This window comes from Limulus polyphemus, unplaced genomic scaffold (genome assembly GCF_000517525.1).
Source record: "Limulus polyphemus unplaced genomic scaffold, Limulus_polyphemus-2.1.2 Scaffold4530, whole genome shotgun sequence".
Lineage (NCBI taxonomy): Eukaryota > Metazoa > Arthropoda > Merostomata > Xiphosura > Limulidae > Limulus > Limulus polyphemus.
In genome coordinates this window covers 20,191-27,588 of record NW_013670140.1, presented here as the reverse complement: position 1 = coordinate 27,588, position 7,398 = coordinate 20,191, and the positions used below count along the sequence as shown (strand labels likewise).

Here is a 7,398-nt window from a genome sequence, read left to right as displayed (position 1 = left end):
AGCAAGAAACAGAGGAGCAACATGATTGATGTACGACTTCAGTCTCAAAGAACAAGACAAGCTCAAACACTCTCTAATTTCAAATAAAGCTTTGTTTGGTTAAATACTTTTTTATTTCTTGCATCACAGCTTTTGTTTACTTACTGAATAATTTGCTGAAAAAAATATTGATCTATACATTTCAAATCTAAATTTGCACTGTGCAATGCCAGGTAACTCAGCTAGTAACTAATAAATGTATAATAAAAGTAAAACAAATAGCAAATTTGTCCTACACAATGTCCAAAGCAAAGAAAATTTTACAGTTGATTTGGTAATAAACTTATTCCTGGACAATAATTAAAATAAAAACAAACTTTAAAATTGATGATTTGATAAGAAACTTAATCCTGCACGATATACAAAGCAAAAATGAATAAATAAAAAATAAAAAATTCTGAAATGGTTGATTAGGTAAAGCTTAATACTGCAAACAACAAATAAAGTAAAAAAATTTAGGAAAATAGAAACAAATTTTAGAACAATTGATTTGGTGAGAAACGTAATCCTGGGGAATACACAAAACATCAAAACATATTTTAAAACAATTGATTTGGCGAGAAACTTAATCCTCTACAATACACAAACCAAAACAAATAATCAAAATGGAAACAAATTGGTAGGGACCCATGGATAATCCATGGTGATGGTAAAGTGTACAATAAGGAAAACAACATTGCTTGTTGGATAGATGGCACGTGATTTGAGAAGAGCTAAAACTGATATAGACCTCCTAATAATTAGGGCATAACAAAGTACATAAAGCATTTAAAAGATTGTTCCATAGCTTTGAAAGTTGAAAGTCCTTGCTATGAAATAGAGGTAGGGTTGTCACATATACTAACTTTAATTTGCTAGACTGTAAACAAAATAATAATGGTATATGCAGGGCAGTGTGCAATCAAGCTACCACATTAGTGAGCTCATGCACTCAAGTGAGTCAGATACAAACAAAAGAAATAACATTCAAGTAACAGGCTCGTGAAGTAGAGCTTAAAATATTAGAGAAATAAAGTAAGAAACAAATTAGAAGTTTATTTCATCACAGGGGAAAGGAAAACTATTAGTTTATGCATTCTTGTCAACATATAATGCAAAATGCTCCCAAAGTAAAATAAAACAAATAGCCTGATGTGATATCAGGAATGTCACTGTGAAAGTGTTTATACCATACTAAAAGATGGTGGCAATCTTCATCAGTTGAGGCATAGCTCCAGAAAGTATAGTGTAAATAAACTTTAGTGCACATAATTTTGACTTTCAACAACAACTAAATGTGCATATTCACACTATATGAAATATGTATGAAAAATTTGAGGGCCATGCCTTCTGAATTGACAAAGCCTTTGTTTTTACACTTCCATATTGTAACATAGATTTTAAAACACTTGATTTGGTGAGAAACTTAATAGTGCACAATAAATAAAGCAAATACAAGAAATCAAAATAGAAAGAAATTTTCAAAGTTGAACTGGAAAGTGTTTATACTACATAATGCACACTTTTTAGCATCACAATTTACTAAACTATATGTTCTGAAACAATACATGTAAATTACATACAATGCACAAACAAAATACATAACAACACATGATATCCCAGCATTCTCTTACTTCTGTGGTGAACTACAGAGAACTCAAACATTCCAACTGAGATATGTGCTGAAAGCTTAGTTTATTTGCATAAAATCTCTGTGACCACTTTCATTTCATTTCCCAGAGATAGCAGGAAATCATTTGGCTCATCTAGGCTATTACATTTTTTACTACCAGCCTACTTCAAACTACAAATATAAACCCCTTTTTTTCACATCAAAAATTGATTTTTAAAATACTCATGCAATATCTTCTTAAATTCTTTCAGTGTTATAGCTTCTAGTTATGTTTGAAGGCAAACTATTGTATAAACTCCACATTTTATTCGATACACCGATCCCAAAACGTCACTGTCAACAGTTTTTTTTAAAGAAATTGTCTTAAATATCTACATAAAAGAAATACCATAAGTTGCTAATACTTACTGACACACATTAGTAAATATGAAACATCAAATATAGCCTAATGCTTGGTAATATACAGAAATGAACGTGAAACATAAATGGCCTAATGCTTGATTACATACAGAAATAAATGTGACACATAAATGGCCTAATGCTTGGTCACATACAGAAATAAACATAAAACATAAATGGCCTGATGCTTGGTCACATTCAGAAATAAATGTGAAACATAAATGGCTTAATGCTTTGTCACACACACACACACACAAAATATGTGTGTCTCTGTTTGTCTGTGCATCATCTAACTACTCCTTGGTTGCTGGACTAACCTCAACCACACTTTGTAGGATGATAGGTTGGAACAAGGGGCATGTTCATGTGGGTTCATCCCCACTCCACCCCTTTATCATTGTTATTGAGAATTTATTATCTTTGACATAAGTAAACGTCCATAGTTGGTACCATGTCTGTACACACAGAAAAAAAAAAGTATTAAATTTTCTATAAAACAACATACACACAGTGTGAGGGGGAGAGCACACAAACGTCTTATATATCACAGTGTGCTAGCACACTCTCTGTGGAGGAATGCAATGAAGATATAAGGCCACCACTATTGCAATACTACATAAACTCAGCTGAAGTTTCTACTCCAACAACCACCATAAGGCTAATATGAAGAGCCATTTCTTGTGTTATACCCACTTCCTACTTTGACTTGTGACCTTTCAATTTCAGCCTGTAAGTCAATTCTGCAGCCAATGACCATCAATTAATTAATCACATTAAACACTATGGAAGGACATTAAGAGCTGGGTGTTGAAAGTGGGTAACAGAAAGAACTCCTAAAGCCACTAATTTGGCTTCTATCTCTTCCTACAAAGTCATCCTGACCATCACACAGTGCATACCATGTTTTAAGTATATACATATTGAGTTCTTAAAGTTATGCTAAACTTTTGGAAAGGTAATGATGAATACTTTAATATATTATGTTATAAATGAATTGTGTGAAAATTAGAATTTTTGTGTTATTTATCATAGCATCCACCCCCACATTTTTTAAAATTCATAATCCTGACAAAGGACAGGTACATCAGCTTGTACAGAAATAAATGTGAAACATAAATGGCCTAATACTTAGTAATATACAGAAATGAATCTTTATAAAAGGTCCGAAAACTGTTTACATACTCACACATTAAAAGAAGGAACTACATAAGTGGTCAAGTGTCTGAGACACATGCACATAAAAAAGAAACCACCACAAATAATAGAAAACTTCGCTACACATATACAAAAAATCACACTTCACAAGTGATAGAATAGTTGAATACACAAACACATGCACAAAAAATAAATCTCAAAGATGATTAAATATTGACTACACATACATAAAGAACAAATCTCACACATGATTGAATACTTGACTACCTACACATATAAATAACAAACCTCACAAATGACCAAATACTTGACTACACACACATAAAGAACAAACCTCATGTGATTGAAAATATTACTATAAACACACATAAATAACAAGCTTCATGAGAGATTAAATACTTGACTATATAGACATAAAGAACAAATATCACTAGTGACTAATACTTGAATACACACATATATAATGAAAAACAACTTCACAAGTGATTAAATACTTGACTATATAGATATAAAGAACATATATCACTAGTGACTAATACTTGAATACACACATATATAATGAAAAACAACCTCACAAGTGATTAAATACTTGACTATATAGACATAAAGAACAAATATCACGAGTGACTAATACTTGAATGCACACATATAATGAAAAAAACCTCACAAGTGATTAAATACTTGACTATATAGACATAAAGAACAAATATCACTAGTGACTAATACTTGAATGCACACATATAATGAAAAAAAACCTCACAAGTGATTAAATACTTGACTATATAGATATAAAGAACAAATATCACTAGTGACTAATACTTGAATGCTCACATATAATGAAAAAAAACCTCATACGTGATTAAATACTTGACTTCACACACACACACACACATAAAGAATCAAACTTACAAGTGATCAAGTATGTGACAAGCAAACTTAGCACACGCTTCATTACTCAAGTAAACATAAAAATAGCAAACCTCAAGTTATTGAATACTTGAGTACACATGTGCACAAAACAAATGTAAAGTAACCAAATACTTGACTAAACACACACCAACATATAAAAAATCTAACTTACAAGTGATTATACACGCGACAACACAACCATACAAGTAAAGAAAAAAACCTCACAAGTGACTGAAAATTTGACTATGAAAAACATAAAGGAGAAACCTTACAAGTGATTGAGTGCTTGACCAAACAAATATACACATACAGAATAAACTTCATGAGTGACTTAATTCTTAATCACACACTCACATATGAAGAACAAACCTCTCAGAAATGGAAAACGTAGCTACACACACGAAGAAGAAAACTTGAAGGTGATTACATACACACGTAAAGAAGAAACCTCACAAGTGACTGAATACATGAATACACACAAACAAAAGAAGAGCAAACATCACAAGTGCTTGAATGTTTTATTACACATACACAAAGAAACCTCCTGAGTGATCAAATACTTGATTAAATACACACACACAACACATAAAGAATGTTAGAAGTGCTTGAATATTTTGCACACACAAATAACATCTCATAAGAGATCAAATACTTGACTACACAAACACATGAAGAATAAACCTAACAAGTAATAAAGTGCTTGAACACACATGCATATAAAGATCAAACACTACCAGTGATCAAATACTTGTATGCACATGGACATAAAAACAAACCTCACAAGTCAAACACTTAACAACACACACACATATAAGGAACCAAACTCACGTGTGATTGAATATGTGGCTACACACACAAATTACAAACCTCACGAGCTATAAAATTTTATTGACGACACATACAGAAATAAAGATCAAATCTCACAAGTAGCTTACTTTACAAATAATCTAATAACTGTTTACAGATATATATATATATATATATATATATAAATAAAAAGAACCACTTGTTTCATGTACAAAATATATTGATAAGAACAATATTGTATTTCCTAAACTAACAGTAGTTGTATATGTATTTGCATAACATTGTTTTCTAGTAACAGGCCAATATATATAATTGTATTTACAGTAACAAATTATGTTCTTTAGGTTTATATGCACATTATAATAAGATAAAATACATATCAGTAAGTTTGTTTATGTATAGTGGTAAAACATTAGTTCACTCTTTGTATAATTTCAGATTAAGTAATACAAAAAATTAACATTTTCTTCAATTTCATCTACTAAGTAAGAAGTAACAGCTAGTAAACAGGGATAATAAGCTTAACTTGGATTTATCAGAAATAATTTGTGTTAGGTTTTAACTCACCTGTTAACCCAGCTATATATACCACAATTCCAGTATCAGCATAGTCCTTTACAACCTAAGCACAAATAAAGTTTTAGTACATGTATATTTTTATCTTTTATAAAATATATATTTACAAGATTGTAGCCATATCTTAAACACATCATGAAAAATAAAGATGTCAAACAATAACAAAATGGAAAGGTCTTTCTTTTTGATGTTAGCATTATTCACTAAGCTAAAGAAGTGACCTTACATGTGCATCTACATATTACATTACATGAGAATTATTATATTATAATTGTCTTCAAACATTAGTATTAGGCCTATTATATTTTTAATTACTACATTCTTTATCTAATCCTTTAGAAATTTTCAAAAATTAGAAAAGTGTTTAACAATAGTAATCCAACCACTCTACATTTACCTATTCATTGCTGATGACACATTTCACTCAATCCAGAGTTCTTAAGGTTGGCTGGGACATGACAAACATAGTAGTGGTCAGAACACTATTTATGTAGGCTATATGTTACAACAACAATTGTTATGTGTGAATGCCTTTTACAAGGTGGTAAAGCATGACTATAATTATAATTGTCACAAGTCATTAGTATTAGGCCTATTATGTTTTTAAATGCTAAATTCTTTATCAAGTTTATAATAATAGTATTCCAACTACACACTATTTGTCATATCCACAACTGATGACAAATTTTGCTCAATCCAGAGCTCTCCAGGTTGGGCGGGACACAACAAACACAGTAGCAGTCAGAACACTGTTTATGTAGGCTATTTGTTACAACAACAACTGTCACACCATAATAATTATAAGATTATAAACACACAAACTGCTATTTCAAGTTGAACCTTGTAAAGTTCGCTTCATTAACCTACAATATACAACAGTATAACCGTACAAAGATAAGACAACACATTGAACTTTCTAAACTTGCTTTGTTGAAATAACTTTTCCTTTGCTGCATATAGATATCCAAATATGAAGGAGGATAGTAAAACATCATAAACATTTGAAATCAATGCTTTTAAGTTTGTTTTAATAATCTGAAGGAATTCTCCACCCCCTGGTACATGTATGTCAACACAATCAGTAACTAAGGGGTGTAAAATATACTAAATACAGACTGTTGTTCCAAACTGTACCTTGTAAGTTTGGTTTACTATTCCTTTGCCCCTGGTATTTATATACAAAAATTCACTAAGGAACATAAAACATAATTAATACAGACTATTTTCCAAACAGTGCTTTGTAAGTTTGGTTTACTAACATGTAAAATGAGTTTTCCCCCGGTTAAATCTTCAGTGCCTACAGCTGATGAAGACAATGCAAAATGCTTAACACAAAAGTCCTTCATGTAAAATTGATATGAATATTAAACTGATTCTTGCTGCTACTGTATCTACATATATATACACTAGCTGAGATCATCATCACATCACAATAACATAAAAGTGGCTGATGACCAAAAATCAATGCTTCCATGCTTCACTTATCTGAAGAATGAATACTGCCACTATCTTATCTACATAAGATAACACAATAAAAGGAAAAAAACTTTGTACATCAAATTTTGTAATGTATGCCTTATTTATTTAAATAATGGCTTCCTCCCTCCAGCTGATAGCCACAGAAGATAACACACTATAATGTCTACCATTTAAGTTTGTCAGGATAAACATAACAAATTACTCAGGCCTGCAAATTTAAATTTCATAAAAGTTGTTTTGGTTTTAATAATGAATTTTCCATAATTCAGCTACACAAATTTCGAAAATAATATTAATTTAAGCTTTGTTTGCCAGTATAAGGAAGACACGAGTATATAATAAATTTAAGTACAGTTGGTATCTTAATTGGATTTGTGAGTTTCTTTGTAGTTACATTTAAAAAATCAACTTAAATGCATACT

At 30.7% G+C, this 7,398-nt stretch overlaps 1 long non-coding RNA gene across 1 annotated transcript in view; it reads right to left on the bottom strand.

Moving 5' to 3' along the window:
* The window catches only part of LOC111088830, a 7,708-nt gene extending 2,154 nt beyond the window's left edge, over positions 1-5,554 (bottom strand). Inside the window, exon 1 of the long non-coding RNA XR_002613225.1 lies at positions 5,489-5,554. This is a non-coding gene — a long non-coding RNA (uncharacterized LOC111088830). The remainder of the gene's footprint in view (positions 1-5,488) is intronic.
* Positions 5,555-7,398: the final 1,844 nt, after the last annotated feature.